Raw genomic sequence first — 24,520 nt, 5'->3', positions numbered from 1 at the left:
GCCAGAACAAAGAGCCAAACATAGAGGAAGTGCAAATAAATACATTACTGTTGACCAACTTAATCTTGGTATTAGATGACATTTGAAACAAATGTGTCGATAATGACATGTCGTCAAATTCTTAAAGTCATACAGTTAGCAATGCATGCTTGCATTGTCTGCAGCTCAAACAGGGAATGACATTAGTGATGCCATGCTGCCACCCTATCACTCATTGCTACGGCATTGGCAAGTGTATATACACTTTCTGACACCAGCTACCCTGCCAGGTCCCTGGGTATATACTACGGGGGTTATTTTGATTCACTCAGAAAGGCACAATCACTCTCTAATGGACAAAACCATTTGCACTGCAGGTGGGGCTGTTGCAACATGTGCAGAGAGAGTTAGATTTGGGTGGGGGGTGTACTTCAAACTGATATCTATAGTGTAGTGTAAAAATAAAGCAGCCAGTATTTACCCTGCACAGAAACAATAAAACACCTAAATCTCTCTGCACATGTTGCATCAGTCCCACCTGCAGTGCACATGGTTTTGTCCATTAGAGAGTGATTGTGCCTTTCCGAGTGAATCAGAATAACCCCCTATATACATAGTGCAGTGTACCAGCATTAGGCAACTTGTGATCTGTCAGTTCTTTGTAATTGTAGGACCACAAAACAGAGAGATCCACAGTTTATGTCTCTACTATAGTACGTACCATGCCATAATGCAAAGAACCACAAATTATTCTATTTACTGTACCACTTAAATGAAATTTGCATTATAATCTTGGACGCTTATTGAACTATTACAACTTGCCTCAAACAATGACCGTTAGTGAGTAACCAGTAATTTCCTTAAACACATCTGGTATATCAATTCATTACTGGCAGGGTGTGTTTCAGTGTAAAAAAGATGGAAAGCACTTTCTGTGCTCACCGGATTTGTACGTCTGTCCTGGTGTGCTCAAGTACTGTATGTGCACTCTAATGCTGTAAGATAAGGAATAGGCATCACTGATACTCTACATACTGCCGCGCATCATGGTAGACTCAACCAAGTGTCCCATCTCTGCTTGCAGACAATACCATACCAGTATCAGAAGTTACATTCCATTTCTCCACTATTTCTATAATCCGTTCAGCATCTTGACAAGTAAGAAAGCATTTTCTGGTCTGCAGCTAGGGCAAAATGTCAAGTTTTAAAAGTTTTAATAAAATAAAAGCACCAACCTGGTTCTGCCTGCGAGTCTCTTAAAGCCCGTTTACAAGTTCCTCTAAAAGCATTTAAGTAGTTCATTTCCTGTAAACACTGTATATGACGGCCAACTTCCTCTTCACTGCTTGTCGCAAGACTTTCTCTACAACACCAAGTGACACTTTGAGTGGGACAGACACCTGAGCAGTGAAGATGCTTCACTTGCTCATAGGACCAACACCAAAAAGCTTTAAACCTAGGGCCAATGAAAGGTTTTTCAGAACCCTAGGCCAAACTTCAGCTTACTGCTCTCTCACACACACACAGACACTTTCCAGAACCTCAGGTTAAAGCACGGAGGTGGCGTCTTAGAAGTTCAGCACCTGCCATTTGCAATAAAGTCAACAAGGATGCCTCTTTCAAAGGGCCAGATGTATCAAGCTTCAAAAAGTGATTAAGTGGAGAGTGATAAACAACCAGCCAATCAGTGGCGTAGCTATGGTGAAGCAGCCCCCGCGGCGGCTTGGGGGAGCCAGCGCCTGCGGGGAGCGCCGGGTCCAGGATGATGTGGCAGGCGCAGTAGCTGCCGCCTGCTTAATCAGTAGAAACCTTACCTCGTAGCTGTGTGCCTTCCTCCCTCCCGCCCAAGTGCGCTGCGGTCAGTGTTGGCTGATGAATTCCTGTCAGTCGGTCCCGGCGACCCTTCAGCAGCCACCCATCACCCTCCTGCTGTGCTCGGAGGTCCGCTCCATCGACCTCCTGCCGTACTCGGAGCTCCGCTCCATCCCCACTTGCTAGCTGCTTCTGCGCTTGGAGCGCCGCTCCATCACCCCCCTGCTAGTTGCTGCTGCGCTTGGAGCTCCGCTCCATCACCCCCCTGCTGGCCGCTCCTGCGATCGGAGCTCAGCTCCAATCAACAGCATTCTGAGCAGCAGAAGCCGAATCACGACCAAGGGAATATGGCCGCTGGTGAAGCTACTGCACATGTGCAGTCGCACCATCATACCCCTCTGCAGAGCCCAAGCTGATGGCTCTGCCTCCAGCTCACTCTGCAAAATGTTTAAACAATCATGCAGAGCAGAGCTGCCTGCTGCAATGAAGGGGATCTAGCTGCTACCCTGCCTCTGTACAGAACAACCAAAGCCAGTGCCTAGCCAAGTAAGTGAGTAAAACCTCATAGAGCACGACTATGTTTAAAAGCTACATGTGATTATTTATATATACAGTGTTAGGCATAGTATACAACATTATGGGCCTGAGCCTGACTGACTAGTGGCAATTTTGGGCGCATGTCAGAGATGTACAAGCACCACTATAGGGCCATATACAGCATTATGGCCCTGATTGTGACCAGGGTGATGTTGGATGCAGTTGAGTGGTGTGATACAGCATCACCACTATGGCATAGTATACAACACTATGGGCCTGATTCAGTGCAATCAAAAGTGGCATTTAAGGATGCACAAAGCATGATTGCAGCATCTGTATACATTGACAGGCAGTTTCAGTCCTTGGCGCATAAATATGCACCAGCAGTTTTAAGCTAAAGTTGCAGACACAACTGCAGCAAATGATGCAAGAAAGGCTGCAACTGCATGTGTAAGGGGCATTATGTTGTGTGGCATATTGTCTAATGAGCATTACAAAATGTGGGGGAAGGGGGGCGTCAGAATCTTTTAATTTTTAATCTTAATAATTTTTTTTACTCGTGCGGCGGGGTGGACAGTGAAGGACGGGCGGCGGGGTGCCCGTCGGGGATTCAGTGCCGGCGGCCCGCGTCAGTGCAGCATTGGATGTAATTCGTAGTCGCCGCTGGGGGAGCAGGGAAACCATGTGATGCTCCCCCAGCGGCGACTACGCGTAATTACATCCAAATTTATTAACCCTTTGAGTGCCAAGTAGTTGTCAAAATAGGTGTGCAAATTGCCAAGCAAACATTTTTATTCATCATAATGACCTGTAATGTTTTTTTTATATAGGAAATATATGGGGCGAAACTTTAAAGGGATGAGAGATTCAGAAAATGAGAGTTTTGGTAAGAAATCTCTTGCGGCATCCATTCACCTCCCGGACTGCGGCTGGAGGGTGCACGGGGACTGGGGGCAGCCCAGCAGATTACCTTAGTGCCCCCAGCGCAGCGGTCCGGGTCCCGGTGGCTGCGTTCGGCACTTGGAGATGATGTCATCTCCAAGCGGCGGCGGGAGGGGGGTGCCGGTGTAAAAGCTACAAAACGCCGGGTAGCACCCGGCTTGATCCTGGGTCTAAAAAGCCGGGTGCGACCCGGCGGTTTGGTGTAAAAGGGGTATTATTTAAAAAATCAAAATCACACCCCATTACATTTGGCCCCAAATGCTTTTGTGTGATCATCGGGCCATTTTCGGCTGGTAAAATTAACCTATAATTTGATAACACGATATTCGGCCATAAATTGCTATATCAGGAAAAAAATGCATCAAGGCTAATTGGATACCCCTCTAAGGCTTGTGGGGGGCACTTGAGTTGTGGGTGCTTTTATAACTAAAATGGAGTGCTCCCCCCCCCCCTCCCCATACCAGTACTGCACCCTTTACATGGTCTCCACTGAATGGTAGTGTCGCAGCCTGTGATGCTTCTTGGAACAGACTCTCAGAAAACCACTTCATATAATAAGTTGCTAGAAGCCGGTCAGGGAGGGTGCAGACTGGGCTGGGTCAGGGAAATGTCTGTGGCAGTATGTCTGTCCACACCCCATAATCCAGCTGTAAAAACTAACATATTGTGTCGACAAAAGGTCGAAATGAGTTTCTCATGGGTTTTTTTAGCCGACGTGCCAACGGGCGGTATTTCATGCCCTACCATCCACTATGGCATGGTGGGAGAATAAAATAGTGTGCAGCGGTACACTGATATGGTGTCCACACCGACCTTCCCATTGTCGAACTAATGCTTGTGTCGACCTATTTAAGGAATCAACTTAAGCCCTGTTGACCCTTCAGTGCATTTCGATTAGGGTTGATCCAATGACCCCTACATGAGCCTCTGAACCCGGCGTGGAGTATGATACCATGGTTTGAAAAAATGAAGGAACAAACTTGGCAGATGTACATAGTCTTAAAATGGATAACTTCTGCAATAATATAAGCGGGAGACTTGCAAACCTTTTTTTTTGGGGGGGGGGGGGGGGGGGGGGAGCGGTCATGAAGGTCTCACAATTTTCAGTACCTTCCCGGCCATTTCGAGAAGGTAGGTAAGTCTGACATTAGGCCATACATTTATTACTCGCCAGTATGTATTCACCCAGAGGTGGTGGCTTGCTAACACTAATTATCACATCTTTGCAAATAGAACTAAGATGTCTGCATTTTCTCTTATTATGGTGTGCTGGGGAATAACGTTTTTTTTTTCTTGTTTAGAATAACCCCTCCCTTTCATGTACCGGTGTATTTTTAAAGGAATTGGGCAGCAGACATTTTATATTGCTGACATTCTGGGACTGCAGGCACCAATGATAATAAATTAATACTTCGTATTACCAGCAGGATCGGGTGGCGGGGAGCTCCGTAGTAAGTAGCTTAACCCTTTGAGTGTCAACATCTCTGTGAGAGATGTGCAAAATATCCGCTAAAAATGCCAGCGCCGCTGGCATTTATATAAATTCAAATGAAAACAATTTGTGGTAAAAAAAAAAGAATAGGGGTGAAATTTAATAGGATGAGATATTCAGAAAGTGAGCGATTTGGTATGCAATCTCCAGGTTTAAAAAACAACAAAAAAAAACAAACAAACCTGGAGCAGCCTGCCAGAGGCTCGCGTGCCGCTTTAGCTATAAAGTAACGTAGCGCTGCGCGTGCCACTCTAGCTGTAATGTAATGAAATGTACCGTGTAAAAAGGACACAAACGGGGCTTCTAAATCGCACACCCCGGCACACCGCTACCACAGGGGGTGTCCCCAATGTAGACGCTAACATTTCTGCTTAGCCACGCGCGGACAGCGTAATGTAGTCAGTCAGAGCGCTACGCAGTTAGCGTAGTCAGTCAGTCAGTCAGTAGTAGCCCTGTGTGAGAGATGGAGGTGCATAATGGCAGTGGCGAACCTGACTATGGCGATAGAGCGTCTGACGCTGTTTAATCTGCCGCAGACGGAGGAGGAGGTGGTGGCTTTCTTGCAGGCCCGCCAGTTCCTGCCGCAGACCATGACCTGCCCCAATGGCCACCCCATGAGGCTCAGTGTAAAGGAGCGCATGTGGGGCTGCCACATTCGCAGCTGCCGTAAGAAGGTGAGCGTCAGGTCTGCTCAGTGGTTTCGGGGGTCTCACCTCAGCTTTGTGACCCTCATCTGCTTCCTATATTGCTGGGCAGAAGAGCTGACCAGCATTAAATTCTGCAACAGACAGCTGGATATTTCGCAGAAAACAGTCGTGCAGTACAATAACTTGATGAGGGAGGCCTGCACGGTGGACCTGCTGGCACAGCCTCAGCGGCGAATGGGAGGCCCGGGTCATGTCATCGTGGTCGACGAGAGCCTCTATGTAAAGAGGAAAAGTAATGTCTGACGGCTCCTGCCCCAGCAGTGGGTATTCGGGGCATATCAAGGGAGACCGGGCAGTGCTTCATGACTGTGGTGGAGCGGCGGGATGCGGCCACCCTGATGGCTGCCATCGAGGCCCATGTTGAGCCCGGCACCACCGTCTACACGGACTGTTGGAGGGCCTACAACACCCAGCAACTCCAGCAGGCCGGTTACGTCCACGGGAAGGTGAATCATACGTTCAACTTCGTTGACCCGGACACTGGGGTGCACACCCAGAATATAGAGCGCCTCTAGGGCAGCTGCAAGTGGCGTAATAAGCGCCAAAGGGGTACCACGCGCCATCCTACATGCTCTGACCCTGCTCCCCCTGGTCGAGAAGGAGGATGAGAGCGCCAAGCCGGCCGACTCCTCTGAAAGTGCTGGCGGTGACGTCGACGCAGCAGCACTTTCCTGTGCAAGTGCTGGCGGTGACGTTGACGCAGAAGCTCCTTCCTGTTCTACCGACCAATCATGACTTTTTAATTAATGTTGGACTTTTTCTTACATGTCATTCAAATCATTTATATTCTCCAGTTATCTTCCAGTTAAATTTCAACAAAAAAAAAGTTAACAGTTGCCAAAAATGTCGTCTTTACTGTCTCAGGTGTGTGAGTGTGCAGGTGTGAATGTGTTCCTGAATCAGCACCACTATCCACGCCCACCCGAAGCGTGGCGAGCGGCGGCGGTACGCGTCCTACGATCTTTTCATACCCCCACTATCCACGTCGGCGTGGAGTTGAGAATAGAAAGTGTGGCGAGCGCAGCGAGCCACCGAGCCCAAAGCGTGGCGAGCGCAGCGCGCCCCGCGAGGGGACGTGGATACCTTCACAGCTATCCGCGTCCCCTCGCGGGCTTCACAGGTGTCAGCGTCCGCTCGCCTCGCTGTGCTCGCCACACTTTCTGTTCTCACTTTCTTTCTGTTCGACGTGGATAGTGGGGGTATGAAAAGGTCGTAGGACGTGTACCGCTGCGCTCGCCACGCTTCGGGTGGGCGTGGATAGTGGGATTTACAAGGTCGACAGCTGTGGCGTTGACTAGTGGCACTGAGGGCGGGTTTTAATAGTGTACCCCTAGACGCAGCTAAATTTAGATGTACCCCTACACCCAACTAAATCCAGACGCTTTGGATTTAGATGCCCCAACACTTTAGCGGCTTGCAAGGCGCCTGGATTCAGACGCTTTAGCGTCTAAATCCACACTTCCCCGATTCTTAGCGGCTAGCAGGGACTCGAGATTCAGACGCTTTAGCGTCTAAATCTAGCTTATACATAGCGCCTAGAGCGGTGTGCCGGGGTGTGTAGTTTAGAAGCCCCGGCACGTCAGCGGTGTGCCGGGGTGTCCACTTTAACATGCCCCCCGTTGTCAGCGGTGCCCAGGCGCTGCCTATTTCACTGTGGAACTACAAGTACCACAGTGACCTGTCAGCGCCTGGGCAGCGCGCTGCTGCCGCCCGATGCTACGCTGTTAACGTAGCTGTGAATACAGCTACAGCGGCACGAGCACAGTCAGACAGAGCTAGAGCGGCACGCGCACAGTTAATCAGAGCCTCTGGCAAGCTGCCAAGTTCTGAGACAGAGTGTGCGCGCGGCGGCGCCGTGAAACTACACAAGTACCGAGATTTCTTACCAAAACTCCCATTTTCTGAATCTCTCATCCCTTTAAAATTTCGCCCTATATTTCCTATATAAAAAAGGTAAACATTACAGGGCATTATGATGAAGGAAAATGTTTGCTTGGCAATTTTCACACCTATTTTGACAAAACCACTTGGCACTCAAAGGGTTAATAAATTTCGACCAGTGGAGAAGATGTATTAAGGCTGGTGAAGAGATAAAGCGGAGATAAGGTAAAAGGACATAAAGCATCAGCCAATCAACTTCCAACTGTAATTTTCAAACACAGTTAATTGGCTGGGGCTTTATCTCCTTTCACTTTATCTCCACTTTATCTCCAGTTTATCTCTTCTCCAGGCTTAATACATCTGCCCCAGTGTCTTTTACATGGATGCCTTAAAATAGCATTAGGGGGGCATTATTTATCTTCTATCCCCTCTCAGTCCTATGGTGACCTTAAATGCATTAATGACCTGTTAAAGTTCTCCTTAAGTTCATCAGAGTTTAGAGCATCTGAGTCACGGGACACTACCTCAGGGATGCAACGTAGCAGTTTATGAATCCTCCACTCAGTTTACTTCATCAAAGGATGAAATCATTGTGAAAACAGACATCATGTGAGGAGGCGAGCTCCTGAGCTGCCTCCCGGGAATACATGGCATTGATACAGTCATAGGAGGAAGGAAACGGGGCTGTGGGAAAGATTGCAATTTCAGCAGAAGCAGTAAGAAATGATCAATTGTTGCATGGAGTAAGCTGCAGAAGGACCTCACGTGAAAGTTTATGCCTCCAGCATAACCAGATCCTGACTCAGGCAAGTGCCGAAAGTCCACAGCAATCAAATACGCTGCAATTTCAATGGAAATATAGGTTTATACTGTTTTCAAAGGATCCAGCCTCTAAATATGTAACTATGACAAATATTTAGCTTTCAAAGGAAAATGAGCATGTTTAACTACCAAGGGATGCCATAAAACTCAGCATATCTAGCCAATGCTAAAGCATAGTTCCCAGCATGCACGGCTAGACAGAAATAACTTCTTCGTTTCTTGTTTGTGACAGTTAAAAAAGTGTAAAGTTCAAAAATACTTGTGTTTTATAGAAGACTGTTTGTGTTCTGAAAAGATAAACGTTTTCTGTCTCTTGTGTGCACCACTTTCCTGGCATCTTCTGTAAATACTTAGCACTATTTTTTATCAGATTCAGGGCCAGATTCTCTAAGCTTCAAAAGTGATAAAATGCAGAGCCAATCAACAACCAGCCAATCAGCTCCTGACTGACATTTTTCAAAAACAGTCTGTGACATGACAGGTAGGAGATGATTGGCTGGCTGTTTATCACTCTCCATTTTATCACTTTTGAAGCTTAGAGAATCTGGCCCTTAGTCTGTTGTGTAAAATTCATTTTGTACACTTTGAGCTCCTGACTGCATAATGAAAAGGTTTTTACACCTTTTGTGTAAAAACCCTAAAAATATTGGGAGACTTTAGTAACATTATTATAAATATATATCATTTAATGCCTTGCAAAATGGGCATCAATCCAGGTTCTTACTCAATGGAAACGGGTATTAAAAAAAAAAAAAAAATGGATCCAGTTACCCAGAAATGCACTCCGGGTAATGATCAGGGTTGGACATGGGTAGGACCTGGGATAAGGAGCAGTGTAATTGGGTTACCCGGGTCATCGACCCCGGACCCATTTATAGCACGCTGGGAACACATACTGTACCTTCTGATCCACAGTGTTCCATGCAGGGGTGCTTGAATAGACGCGAGGGCCCGTGGGCTGACTCTCGGAGGGCCCCCTCCACAGTGCAGTGGGTTCATGTGTTTATTACACCCATCGGTGGCCTAACCAGAGTTCAGCTAAATTCAATTGCGGGTAACGTGTGCAAATTGTTGTTGCCGTAGTATTTAAACGCCTGCAACAACTTTACATCCCACTCCACTTGCCTGGATGAATCCCAAAGTGTTCTCTTCCCTATGGAGCGGTAGCAGTTCCTATGCGGGTATATGGGCGCCAAAATGAAGATCAACCGCTAAAGAGTGACCGGACTTAGGTCGACACATAAAATATTTTGACATGGCTGTAGGTCAACAGGCTCGGAATGTCGACACAAGCATTAGCTCGACAATGGGAAGGTCGATAGTCAAAAGGTCGACATGAGTTTTTCATGTTTTATTGAGCCGACTTGTGCCGACAGGAGGTATTTCAGCGAAAAAAAACATTATTATTCATTTCAAATCTAGAAGATAATATAGTATCTGATTGGTTGCCCGTAGCAACATCCCATGTGAAACAGAACTCCCGTTTTAGGAAATTTCCCCCTTAAAGTGGACATAACTTGCAATAAACATTTTAATAAATTGAACCCCTTAAAAAGACACATTAGGGCGCACTTGGCTTAGGTAAGACACAGGAGACCTGGAAACAAGCAAAATCTGCATCCTCAGACGCAACAGTGGAACGCAGGAGCCTGCAGGGACCAGTGAGAACTACAGACGCCTCCTACAGTGCTCATTTATGCACCAGCACCGTATTTAGGGTCCACCTCTGAATCAGCCCCAAACTGGTCATTTCTCCATCAATGTGCTGCATTCATTCCTTCTTAAATGGACAAAACCATGTGCATCGCGGGGGGGGGGGGGGGTGTGATGTAAAATGTGCAGAGATAATTAGATTTGGGGGGAGTTATTTTGTTTCTGTGCAGGGTAAATACTGACTGCTTTATTTTTACACTGCACTATAGATCTTACTTTGAAGTAAAACCCCACCCAAATCTAATTCTCTCTGCACAAGTTACATCTGCCCCACCTGCAGTGCACATGGTTTTGTCCATTTAAGAAGGAATTTGCCAGAAGGAGTGAACAAGAATAACCCCCAAATTATTAAAAGCAGTCCCATTTTCTAGCGAAAATGAGGGTGCGACATCTGAAAACACACAGGTCTCCCTGTGAGAGAGTTGTTTATAGCTATATTTTTCTTCTTGGTTTTAAGAGGAGACTTTTACTGCTTTCACATTGCAGAAATGGGTAATGACACGGTATTCTTAAATGGGACTTTAAAACGGGTCTGAACCTTGAGACCTTTCACATTGCAGGTGAAAACCGTTTTAAAAATCATTTAATACCATTCAAACATTCAACCCGTTTAACCCCCAAGGGACACGTTTCAAGCCATTGAAATAGAGCTGTTCAAACTGCCAAAAAAACAGCTTTAAAACGTGTAGGACTTTGCTTTTTAACCGTGTTGAAATACCGGTTAACTTTAACCGGTAAATCAACTCTGGCACCTTCACATTGCAGCCTTAAACGTTTTAAAATGGAAAAAAAACGGCAATATACCGTTTTAAAAGTGCAATGTGAAAGGGGTATTTGTTTCTACCCATCACCACTGTTTACCAACAAGTGCAAAAGAATTAAAAAAAAAAAGGTGAGACTGTCCACATCCTTTCTGTTCCTGTGACATATACTGTACATGGTTACCGAAAAGAAGAAACAAATAAATATAGCTTCAAACAAGATAGTTTTAAAAAGCTTATTTGGAGGTTATTATTCTCCATGGTGATTTATATCCAGTACAAAGGGGTATACATAAGAACACTCATGGCGGGGGGGGGGGGGTGTTGGCCAATGCACTAGGCTGATGCGCTGTGGGGCGCAGAGCGGGGATAGCTGGGAGGGGTTCACTCATCTCCGGTAGTCAAGATGCTTTTACATCTTGGTGCTAGTGCTTCCTCTCTTCACTTGGTAATGAGGTGCAGTTGGAAGAGATAGAACAGCAGAATACATGCTGCTATAGTACCAGTGCAATCTGAACAGATTTATGGGCCACAGGGCAAGCAGTGCAGCGGGACACCTACCTACATAACCACTCAAAGAAAGACGTTTTCCTTGCCTTGATGAATTTACATCATAATAGACGCTACAGCGGGCAATATTTAAGGTATGTGATGGGACCTGAAGTGGAAATAGGTCTGACGTTGTATTCACTCCACCATGTAGATTTCCAGGTTCCCAAATACCCACAAAGCGAGGCACAGGTGGATTGTTCCGGGGCAGACCCACGACAGCAGGTATATTGTTCAAGCACAGGAGTCTTTATAGTTTATATATGAGTAATGGGATCGCATAGATGCCCCTCCATGGGCTTTATTTACGAAGATGGGAGTTTTTTTTAAATATAGGATGTTGCTCATAGCAACCAATCCAAATCTACTTCTAATTTAGCACTAGAAGATAAGTCGAATCTTATTGGTTGCCCATAGCAACATACCATCTTCAATAGAACGCCCAAACCCCTATAATGGGTTAGTGGCTCTGTCACCAGCTCGAAGGGAAATAACTGAAACACATAACAAGGTTTCGGTTAAATTTCAAGGAGCGTCAATAATAAATTCCACTTTGCTTTATGTAAAGGGCTGGACGGGTATGGATCATTGGATAGCATTAGGTCGACCAACGAAGGTCGTCATGAGTGAAGGTCGACATGGGGTTTTTCACTTTTTTGTCCCGAATGTCAACACAGTCGACATGGACACTATAAAAGTGCACCGCATCCCATCACCGTGCTCAGGGCACACTATTTTCTTCTCCCACCACGCCCTAGTGGATGGTAGGGCATAAAATACCGCCTGTCGGCACATGTCGGCTTGTGTCAACCTAATCCATGTCGACGTAGTGACCGTATCCCGGCTGGACATTTTCAGAAAGAGCTAGGGAACATTTTCCGAACAAAATATCTTTTTCACGGTATTCAGATAATATATTTGGACACTACAGTGGTTGGCAAGAGAAAAACCACAGCCGTATAAGAAATGCAGCTGTCAATTTCCACCCAGCTGCCCTGGCACCGTGCATGGCATTGCGGGGTGTGACTGGTAATTGAAATGATGCGCCGATGACACCCTTCAGCAGCTGCCTCCTCCATGTCTATTACACTACAGGGATGAGCCACCAGCACATAAGGAACTGTGCAGTACAAGTCTATATTCAGACGTGACGAGTTAAGCAGGTTAGTCTCAGTGTAAGCACTTGGCCCGAGGTAGTGCTCCACGGCCCACACGCTACATAAAGGCCCATTTATCATTATTAGCCCAGAGCACTAAGAGTTACTGATCACTTTACCCTTCCATCACTTGCACCAGCTGGCGAGCAGCTCACACAGAACGGAAAGACCGGAATTCAGCTTTTACATTGCTAATGATAAAAAGATTATTTTTCTTTAAATAAATAACCTTATTCATTTTAAAAATACCTATACTGAAAACAAATAAATCATTTGACCCCAATAAACACCACATAGCACTATTAGCTAATAGTGACAACTTCTATTTTGTCTACACTATAATGAAGAGAAAAGGAGCCGGCACCGATACTGTGTAAGGACAGCAGCAAAGAATTACCATTACGCCCAGCAGGTTTATCTATAATAAGCAGATTAGATGATGAACTTTACTCGGTGGCTGACTGGGACAGTCCCAAAACAATGCGTCAGGAGACTGGGCTGAGCAACTTACACTAAATATAGTTCTAAACATAACAAGACTGAGGTGAAACCCACAATGAGACACTTTGGGGTTTACGATGTATATGCAAAGATGGGAGTTCTATTGAAGATGGGATGTGGCTATGCTCGGTGGACAAGTCTGCAACACCCCCGCAGTCGGCTTAGGTGGGTGAAGTCCCAGGTCATCCAAATAAAGTGCGTCCAGTGAAAAGTGTTCTAGTGGCAAGGTGCAGAATTTTCAGTAATGCACAGGTATGGATGTAGCAGCTGGGACTTCACCCACCTACGCCGACTGCGGTGGTGCTGCAGACTTGTCCACCCAGCATAGCCCATCGCAGTACTTCCACATGGTGAGATCCCTTGATGTTCATTATTGATTACAGGATCAGAGCATACCATCCAAGTATTGTTTGTATCCACCAATACCTCTTTCTGTTTTTTTTTGCTTGTATTTCATGTTCAAATAAACTTAGTCTTTCCATAAATATCATTATGAATATCTTTTAAGAGCGTTGCACCACACTATCCATTATATTGCATAAGTTTGTCCATTGGGGGACGGTGTAGCCCCTTTGATGTTATAGTGGGCAGCACCCTCTTAATTTATTGCGCTCTTCATTCCACTGCTATTGTTCCCATCCAACAGTCCCAGTACAGGCAGAAGAATCTTATATGGCTCTGATTAATAAGCGATTCCATCCAAGATGTGGACATCAGGAACACATATGTGATAGAAAGAATATTCTAGGATATAGTGGGGTGGTGATAAGGAAGGGGAGGTGATGCCATATGAAGTAGGTCTTCCAAAACGTGTCTGCAAACATGCGAAAATAAGGATATAGCGAATATTATATTGTTTATTTAAAAGCAGATTCGCCTAGGGGCTGCAGGACTGACAGTTTTTTTTTTTTTTAATCTTTGTGCACTGGGGGGGGGGGGTCAGTATGGAAAGCTGGTGATCACCGTTGCTCTGCTCTGCATGAAAACAGTGGTCACTGAATAGAAGCCATGAAACGCAGGCATACATTTTCTAGTGAATGTTGAGTCCCTTGTTCCGTCTACAGATGTGCCCTCATGCATCTAGCCTCACAGTGCAAAATGATTCACCAGATCCTGTGTAAAGTTGTGGAATCTTTTTGCAACACAAAGCAACTAGTACAAACCAGGAGACTGTGCGGATTAATTTGTTACATTGCACTTGTATATTGTATGTGACAGACTCTGTATACTGAGCACAACAGGACTTGTATTGGGAAAAAAGGCTGTGGTTGCTACATTGTAGCGCTTCATGTATAGATTCAGAGATTGACGCACATCAAATGATCGGTACAGTCTACTGGTGCATTTAATGGTGTGTACACACGGTGAGATTCCCTTGCTATTCAACTTAAGAATCGAGTGCTATGCAATCTTTGCTAACTCTGTACTATTTACATACAAGTCATACAATCTGCATTAGATTTGCACTATATAGTCATTGCTGCCCTCTGGGTTTGTGCAGTCACGGAAACGCGCATCGGGATCGCAAGGTAAAAAACCTGTGCGATCCGCATGCGATTTTGACTATATAGTCAAAATGTAATGTCAAATCTCACCGTGTGTACACAGCATTAGACACATGGCAAAAAAAAAATACATCAAACAAACAAAAAAAAAACCCCGCTAGCAGAGCCTCATAGAACATGGCGCTCCAAGAGGGGCTGTTTGGCGCAACTGCAGCAACGATGTATGGGGACACATCTGTAAGTCAGCGGCATAAAACAAGCAGCCCAGGACGCATCCAGCCAGAGGCGGAACTAGGTGCAGCAAATGCATTGCATTGGGCCCCCTGAGGACTAAGGGGCCCACTGATGCCCAGACCAGCAGCTTGTACCCCTGTCACCCACCTGGTGTGGGGCCCAAATTATTCTTTTAAACCTGGGCCCACCACTCCAACAGTGCATCCAGCAACATTTAGGGAATGACAAAGTCCCATAAGAATTTAATATTATGCTACAGCCAATGGGCAAAGAAAGAGGGGTTATTCCTTAAAGGTGACATATGCTTGGGATTTGGAGCAAGATTAAATATTCTGGAACAATAGTCCAAGATAACATAACTGAACCTTAGGGTGACAGGTAAGCACAATTTGTGCGAGCGTGCATGAGGACAGAGGTGGAGAACATGGCAGTGTGTAAGGAGGTCATTTTTGAAAGTTAACCTACAGGCTTTATCCTACTTGAACAGAATGCAAAGATGGACTCTTGGGTGCCTGGGCCAGGCCAACAGAGCTGGTTTGCTGAAGAGGTTTTAGAAAAGAGGATGTGACACAAATAGGGAGAGCCTGAAGAAGGTAGAGAAAGACAGAGTATATTTATTTTAAATGTTGTTGATATGACCTATCCATGATATACAAAGATCTTACCAGGATGCTAAATCTTTCTTTATGGTTTCCATGAATAGATGTAAGATTGCTCCATGACGATGGCCATAAAAAAGGTAAACATCCAAGTACTTAAGGAAACATTCAACATTTAAAATTGCATAGATGGGCCATGGACTTGCTCAATGGGCATGTTCGTGTTTATTTGCAGAGGCACAAAACTCTGTATGCGTGTCCTACATTACGGAGATGACCCCAGTTAAAGAAAGGATAAAGCAACAGTATATAAGGCTGGGTTCACAACTCATTCCAAAGAAAACTTAAAGAAGCGGCTTTCAAAGTAAGATTAATGCAAGGTAATATTTCTAGAAGAAAGACGACACCCCAACCGGCAATCGACTACCAACAGGACAAAAATAGCATTTTATTAACACATTTACGTGCTGGAACCAAAATGTATTGTTTACACCAAGGGGGATTAAACCAGCTAACCCTGGAAATGTAAAACAAAATAAAAAATAAGAAATTTAGAGGGTATTGACATTTATCCCAGCATGAAGGTATGATGGTCAATACCCCTTTCAGACATAATGCACATGCATCAATCTGGATACTGTAAAAGAGTCTAACCTGGGTTGACACTGCCGGGTCCGTGACCAAGGTTATTCCTAGGACCTGTCACTCGGATCAATGACCCGGCTTGTATGTGAAATGTATGTTCCTTGATGAATCATGCATTGCCTAAACGAAATTCATTGGCAGGGATCCGGTTTAGTTTGAAGGGGGACAATCCGGGAACAACCCATATGTGAACAGGGAATGAGAACAGAAAACCTAGTCTTCAACACAAGCTCAGTGTTCCTGGTGTGAGCTGGGTTTTTGTCTGAAAGGGGTAAACAGCAAATAGAAATATCCAAGAGCAGTGATGGGGAACCTTGGCACTCCAGCGATTTTTGAACTACACGTCCCAGTATGTCCTGCAACAGTTCTAGCATGGCCAAATACCAAAACTGTAGCAGAGCATGCCGGGATGTGTAGGCATGCAACAGCTGGAGTGCCAAGGTTCCCGATCGCTGCCCTCGAGGGTGTCTTCTAATGGTACATGCACAGCAAGTCATAATTCGGACGCATACTTGTGCTTGGCTCAACAATCTGCAATTTCACAGTTCTGCAAAATTTTGTGACTTGTTTTTAAAATCAGGTTCCTTGCATTTACATATTTTAACTGTTACATAAACTTTATTCCCCCCATATACTATTTTTAGTGCGCATACACGGTTTATTTTTACAGGAGCGAAGATATTTGTCAAACAGCTCTTGTCTGTTTCAGTTTAAATAAATTAGGGACTTTGTTTAGTATTCAGCAGCGGTTGGCACTCTATCAAAAGAATAAAAGTATTCATGGCACATTTTAACATTTTGGTGGTGAGGAGAGTAGGGGAAGACGGGAGAATTTGGAAAGTTTGGAGTAAAGCCAGCCCCCTACAAGTACTTAGCACTGATCTGGTTGCAATATGTATCACATTACAGAGGTTACAGGAAGATACAGAAAGCGCAGGTTAATTATAATATAGCGGCATCCGCACTTCACTTCAAGTGACTTGGGACAGTACATGTACGACCGCTATTTGTAATGTAGGACATCCGTGCCGGGGTGACCTGGAGTGAAGATGTAATTTGGTTTAGTGTCCAGTGCATGGGAAGTGGAGTTCCCAACATGCAGAGTAAGAACACATAATAAGGGTACTGATGTCATATGTCCCAGTTTTACCAGGACGATCCCCCTTTCCTCCAGAAATCTCTCATTCACATTGCTTACTTTCCCATATTGCTGACTCTCATGGTTGGAGAATGCATCTCTGCATCTTACTGTGATGCACTAATATGACAATGCAGCAGGAGGGGAATGATATTAGTTTCTGCCTCCTGCTTGCGTTAGTGATTAGTGCCTTATGCTAGGACGCAGCATCGGGTCACACACAGGAACCTTACGGCACATGCTTATTGCTTAGTATAGGTCCAGTGCATGCGCAAAGTACTGGCCATCGGTACTTTGCACTATACGCCACATTACTATCGGAACCTGAATCAGGCCCAGGGTTAGTTGCTGGCATTACACTCAATTTTATATGTCTGGAGCAGGAGCACTCAACGTGCAGCCCTCCAGCTGTATTTGAACTACACATCCCAGCAGCCATTGGTCTTAATGGTCTAATGTAGGCTTCCCCCGACCTCTGTCCTCAGGGCACACAATGTAGCAATAGCCCCGCGGTGGATTGGAGGCAATGGGTGGTCCGTGGGAACTAGGGGTCTGTGGGGGGCTAATGTTACTCCACTGCCTGGACCTGCGGATACTTGTCTTTGTCTACAGTCCAGTCCCACCTGCCACCATTGAAAATGTCCCTCCAATAATGACCACCGTCTCGGAGACAGTTTCAACGGGAAAGGGGGGGGGGGGTTGCTAAGGATCTTTTGGTGAGAGGGGCACCTATGTACTTATAAATCTTTAGATATATCGGGCATCATCTGTGTTGCACAGCTGATGCAATATGTCTAAGCGACATTGTTCACAGACCTACACATGGTACACATTGGCCAACCAGATCATTCAATTGCTTTATATTATATACATATATTATATTACACTGGGGCGATTTCGACGAATCGGGCCATCAAATCGGGTCAGTTTGATGTCCCCTCAGGTCCTATACATGGTCCCGTGCGCATCGGACCTGAGTTGGTGGTCGGACCTGCTGCCCGTCAGACCACCCAACCTCCATGCATCCATGAATCACATGCGTCCCTGGCGGCTTGCGCGGTATCGGCTGGCCGGAAACTGCTGCAAGACATCGCAGCAGTGTATGGCCACCTTTAGTGGTATCCATGCTTGAGCAGAGGTGACTTAATTAGTACCTCAATTAATTCAATGTAGCCACTTGTACTTAAGCCTGGACACCACTAAACCTGCAATGTGCCTTTAATGTTAGGCTAGGACTCTCGCAGAGAACTACATTTTGTAGTCCTCAAACTTGGTCCTCAGTAGGACCCCCAAACAGTTTTCAATTTCCATTTAACCCGGCAGGTGCACAGTTCACTCATTATTCACTAATGCTGGGTACACACCTACAGATTTATCTGTCCAACCTATCTGGTGGGAACAAAAACCTGGAAATGTACGGCAGCAAAATTACAATCAAAAATTTGCTTCCAAAATGCAGCACAACAGAAAAAACAAACAAAAAACATATGCTTGGATTGGTTATATCAGATCGATTTAAACAATTTGTCTGAGTGATCATGGTCTGTTTTCCTTTGCTCCCATACAGTTCCAGGTTTTTGTCCCCACCAGATAGATTGGACAGATAAATCTGTTGGTGTGTGTGCGAACCTTTACACATTTTAAAAGATCTACAGGTGTAGCTAAATATTTTACTTGTGTCCTGGTCTACTCAAAGGGCCAGCTAAAGGGCCATGTTACAGACTGTTTGAAAAATGACAGACAAGAGCTGATTGGTTGGTGGTTTATCACTCTCCATTTTATCATTTTCCAAGGCTTAGTGCATCTCTCCCAGAAACACATGAACTGTTTGTGGGACAGAGTTTGGAGAACCTATGCATACCTCCCAGCGGGACAGTGTCCAATAAGCAACACTGTCCTGCTGGACAGTCAGGAGGTATGCCTATGCAGTAGGGTGACCAACTCATCCCTTTAATGCGGGACACATTAATTACACAGGTTATGTGGCTGGCTTTCACCTGGATTTAAACTGCCACAGAACCTGTGTAATTAATATATGTGTCCTGGAATAAAAGGGATGAATTGGTCACCCTACTATTCAGAGTAGTTAAAGTTTAGAACATGCCCCCCCCCAAGCTTTACATAACTGAACATGTTCTGAATATATAGTAAACTAAAAAGGTATATATTTATTTATTTACAGTTTCTTATATAGCGCAGCAGATTCCGTTGCGCTTTACAATAGTAGACAGTGATAAGACAAACTGGGTAACAACAGACAGACTTGGAGGTAGGAGGGCCCTGCTGCAAGCTTACAATCTATAGGGACATAGGCGGGAAACACAAGGACAGGCACCAGTAATACCATAGCAGTCCCACCAAGTTACAAGTCCAGAAGGGTAGCTATATAATACATAAGTGCCTCAGAGGGTTATGCATGTAGAACTTAAACATTATAGGCTTGCCTGAAGAGGTGAGTTTTCAGGGAACGCTTGAATGTTTGGAGGCTATTGGAGAGTCTTATTGTGCGTGGAAGGGCATTCCGTAGGATGGGAGCAGCCCGATGAAAGTCCTGTAATAGTGAATGGGAGCTAGTGATCCGTGCAGAAGAGAGACGCAGATCTTGTGTAGAGCGTAGTGGTCGAGATGGGAGATATTTTGTGATAAGTGCAGAGATATATGCTGGTGCAGTATGGTTAATAGCTTTATAAGCAAGTAGAAGTGTTTTATATTGAATACGGTAATATACAGGCAACCAATGGAGGAACTGGCAGAGCGGATCAGCAGACGATGAGCGTCTTGCAAGGAAGATCAGCCTAGCAGCAGCATTTAAAATTGATTGCAGTGGTTAGAGTCTGTTCTTGGGAAGACCAGATAGGAGACTATTGCAATAATCAATGCGGGATATAATGAGTGCATGGATAAGAGATTTGGTAGTGTCTTGTATGAGATAGAGTCGTATTTTGGATATGTTTTTTAGATGCATGTAACATGATTTGGAGACAGATTGAATGTGGGGAAGAAAGGACAGTTCAGAGTCGAGGATGACCCCTAAGCAACGAGCTTGTGGGGTAGGGTAGATTATCGAGTTGTCAACAGCGATGGAGATGTCAGGATGGTAACTGTTCTTAGTTGGCGGGAATATAAGTAATTCCGTTTTGGAAATATTGAGTTTGAGTTGGCGACAAGACATCCAAGATGAGATGGCAGAGAGACAATCAGAAACTCGACCCAAAACCACTGGTGACAACTCTGGGGTTGATAGATAGATTTGAGTATCATCAGCATACAAGTGATACTGAAATCCGAAAGAGCTGATTAGTTTGCCAAGAGAGGAGGTATAGATTGAGAAATAGACACCACAAACGATGTAATGGAACTCCTTGACAAACAATATAGTACATACACACTAAACTATAGCTCATTGTTAAAGATATTAGGCATACACACTAAAAGATATTGCTATCAATATCGTTCAGAAGTCCCTTTCGGAACGAGATTGATGCCAATATCTTCTAGTGTGTATGGGCCTTTATGCAGATGACCGCTTTTGCCCATTTTCCAGCATTTGGGAGCAAACGGTCGATTGTAATTTGTTCCCAGAAATGTCCAGATTGGAAAGATAATCTTCTAGTGTGTATGGGCCTTTAAGCATGGATATCTTTAAAACATTGCTGTGGCCAGTTAAAATGTGTTAGAAACATAGTTAGCAAAGTTGAGGCCTAAATCTGTCCTAATGGCCACTCTTTGGGCTGTTTCACACAGTACGGTTCCTGCCGCACGGTGAAATCCCGTACGGCCAGGGAGCCGTGCCGCACTCAGCAGTTGTGAATGGACACTATTGTGTCCATTCACACGGGACGGCCACGGCCCGGCCGCACGGCTGCAGCCGGATCCCCCCACTGGAAGGGACGGCTGCCGGGCTGTGGCCATCCCTGCCATTATAAAATTCTGAGTGCGGCGCGGCTCCCTGACCGTACGGGATTTCACCGTGCGGCAGGAACCGTACTGTGTGAAACAGCCCTAAGGGCTGTTTCACACAGTACGGTTCCTGCCGCACGGTGAAATCCCGTACGGCCAGGGAGCCGTGCCGCACTCAGCAGTTGTGAATGGACACTATTGTGTCCATTCACACGGGACGGCCACGGCCCGGCCGCACGGCTGCAGCCGGATCCCCCCACTGGAAGGGACGGCTGCCGGGCTGTGGCCATCCCTGCCATTATAAAATTCTGAGTGCGGCGCGGCTCCCTGACCGTACGGGATTTCACCGTGCGGCAGGAACCGTACTGTGTGAAACAGCCCTTAGGCTTACAAAGCCTCACTCAGACTTTAGTCACAACATATAGGTTTCAGTCAGATTTCTCACATGACTACACAAAGGAAATAGGAGACTACTTCTGTACCGCTGCCTGTCCCAGAGCCTCCAGGGATGTGGAACTGTCAAGCTTTGTTAGTGTACATATAATACCAAGTAAGTATCATTATAGTAACAAATGTCACTAGAAACTGAGTAAAAAAACAAAAGTGGGTAATATATCATGTCTCAAACTCCAGACACATTCAAAACCTTACCTTAGTTCATTGCTTTTAAGAAAAGTTTAAGTCAAGCAGATAACCACCTTTGCTGCTTTGACTATGGCGGAACCACAAGTCCCAGAATGCCCTGTCAAGCAAACATTAGCAGGTTTTTATGGGATTTTAAAAACTTTCCTCTGGAGGTTGGATTCCAATACAACGGTGGTAAATATAAAGTAGGCAACTGCAGCAAAGACTGAATGGTCACAGCCCCAACAACAAAAAGAGATAAAAGATCATTGACTTCCTCTATTCTCACATAGGGGCAATGTATGTATTAAGCCCGGCGAAGCGATAAAGTGGAAGGTGATCATGAAACAGCCAATCAACTCCTGTCTGTTATTTTTCAGACACAGCTGATTGGCTGGTGCGATACCTTTTACTTTATCACTGTCCCAGGCTTAATACATCTGCCCCATAACATTATAACCGATGCCTCACTAATATAGGGGTGCAAATATAAACTTGATAAGATAATTCAGAATTATGCAAAGAACAAGATAAAAGACATCTGGGGGGAAATAAAGCTGATACCTCTATGATCCATTCCTATGAGATAAGGCAAGTGTCCTGCTGACTACAGAGGACCTGCTAGAATACCAGCTGCCTGCTGATGCTTTGCACTAGATGACATGGCAGTGCAATCTGCAAATGAACTTCCATAAAAGAGAAGGATGAAGCCAAAGATCTGACAGTCCCGGCTGTATGTATCCAAAAACCACACCCAGCACAGCGCATCTAGCCCCCCAGATAGGTCACAGTGCCCTGTGTGCAGACACTTACTGGCCAGGAGGGAAGCTGGTGGCTCTGCTGTGCTCCCCTCTGAGTCTCCAGGCACCGGCACTTCTCCTTCTATCTTGTTTTCCAGACTTCTCCCTGAGTTGAGAGAAAAAAAAAAAACTCTGACTTCCCCTCAGTCCGGAAACATTGAAGTGATGCAACAGTTCCCACATGTGGCTGCTGCTGATGTAGCTGCTGCTGCTGCTGAGCTTGCCTCTAATGTAACTCTATCACTATGAGAGATGAGGTTCAGCTACTGCTGCTGCATATGTAACAAAATAGATTAAATAGTGGGTGGAACAAGCTTCTTACAAGTATCCGTTTTATTTCCCAGCTGCATAGCTGAGGTGCCAAATGCTCCAATACTGAGAGCTGTTAGGAGGTCAGGGTTTTAATAAATATACTATAAATATACAAACTAACAAGGTCATAAAGGTAGCTACCACCTTATAGCGCTGAGGTCTTGGGTTCAACTGGGTATGGGTAAAAACTGGACCCGGAATGCCGAACTGGACAACAAACTCTGCATTTCAGAGCTTGTAGTGTCCAGTCCGGGGAGGGTGACCTGTCCTGGGGGGGGCAGTGGGGGGGGGGGTTCCTGTGACAGCTGTCACCAGGGAGAGGAGAATAAAGCCTCCCTGTATGGTCCGCAAAAACCAGAGCAGTCTGGACTACATGGGAAGACTGTAATCTCCCTTACCCATGTCCCTGGCGAAAGCTATCACAGGGCCCCCTGGACTGGACACTACAAGCTCCGGAATGCAGAGTTTGATGTCCGGTCTGGCATTCCAGGATCTTGTCTGGGTCCAGTTTTTACTTGGTCCCGGTTCAAGTCCACCAAAGGTATATATACATACCTCCCAACATGACCCATTTCAGAAGGGACACAATGCTCTGTTTCCGGACTTCTCCCTTTATTTACGATTGCCATTACCTGTGTTGAAGCACCTTTCTTATCAATTATCCTGTATAAAACAGGTGATGACAATGATACATTAAGAGAGAAGTCCAGAAACAGAGCACTGAAGCTGAAAATGTGCAAGGGCCCATCACAGAGGTTCCTAAACGCCTTTCTGCGATAGCAGTGTGCAGTGCAATGCGTTATCGGGTGGATCACATTGCAACGCATGTGTTTTGCATGCAATGCGATCCGCGGGCAGTACAAAAAGCATGTGCAGCACATACTTTTTGTACTGCGCAATGCGATGTCTGCGGGAGCGTGCATCGCATTGCACGCTGCTATTGCAGCATGTATGGGGACCATAACTCTCTCTACACATGTCACATCTGCCCCACCTTCAGTGCAGCATGTATGGGGACCTTAACTCTCTATATACATGTTACATCTGCCCCACCTGCAGTCCAGCATGGTTTTGCCCTTTTTGAGAACAAATTTGTTCTGCGATCAGATCTGAATAAGGGCCATAGACCAGTTTGTACCCAGCATAACAGTGAAGGTTACTCAGCACAGATGGTTAAATCCAATTGACCGAGGTACTAATTAAGTCACCTGTGGACTATAATGGGTATAATAGAAACTTGGACCATCAGGGTGCTTTAAGGACAAAAATGTGGCAATGTATGGAAGCTAATGACAATCACCATTTGGAAAATGGAAAAAAAATCATATTATTTTTTCATAAATTTGTTAAATCAAATGGCTTTGACCAAATCGTCTGAGTGACCATGGTCTGTGTTCAGTGTTTGGGAGCAAATGGTGATGTCATATGCTACCATACATCGCCGGATGTTTGTTCCCACCAGACAGATTGGACAGATACATCTTTAGGTCTGTACCCAGCTTTAGGGTCCCTTGAGGTCTGGATCTTTTGTATAAATGTCGTTTTAGCTTCCCTTGCCCAAATTTCTAAAATAAACGTTGACCCTAAATATTTGTCTTTCTTCTCTTGTGCTTGTTTTTTATTTTTACATTGGGGGAGAAACATCCATTCACCTGCAGAAAAATAAATAGGGAACTAATTAACTTCCAGCTTTCATTTATCTAGCAGAGTCTAGAAAATGACATAAAGAAGCTGATTGGTTGGGCAAATGATCCACTTTAGGGCCTAATTCAGACCCCTTTGGGGCAGCTGTATTAGCCTGGAGAAGTGACCAGTGATAATGCAGCAGCCAATCAGCTTCTTACTGGCAAGTTAAAGACTGGATTTGGAAAATGGCAGTTAGGAGCAGAAACACCCATGTCGACCTTTTG

The 24,520-nt window shown here is 45.3% G+C and overlaps 1 protein-coding gene across 2 annotated transcripts in view; it reads right to left on the bottom strand.

Moving 5' to 3' along the window:
* The window catches only part of WIPF1 (WAS/WASL interacting protein family member 1), a 63,288-nt gene extending 40,065 nt beyond the window's left edge, over positions 1 to 23,223 (bottom strand). The window contains exons 1-2 of one of the 2 annotated variants that reach the window (XM_083154771.1): positions 23,166 to 23,223; positions 22,312 to 22,404 (exon numbers count right to left, since the gene is read on the bottom strand). The gene's annotated coding sequence lies outside the window, so the exon portion shown is untranslated. Of the gene's footprint in view, positions 1 to 1,214; positions 1,261 to 22,311; positions 22,405 to 23,165 lie in introns of those variants that run through there. The other variant, XM_083154772.1, reaches the window with a different exon arrangement.
* Between the last annotated feature and the right edge of the window lie 1,297 nt (positions 23,224 to 24,520).

This window comes from Crinia signifera, chromosome 7 (genome assembly GCF_055691185.1).
Source record: "Crinia signifera chromosome 7, ASM5569118v1, whole genome shotgun sequence".
Taxonomy (NCBI): Eukaryota; Metazoa; Chordata; class Amphibia; order Anura; family Myobatrachidae; genus Crinia; species Crinia signifera.
Note: the sequence above shows the minus strand (reverse complement) of the source record. Positions and strands in the feature narration are given on the sequence as shown.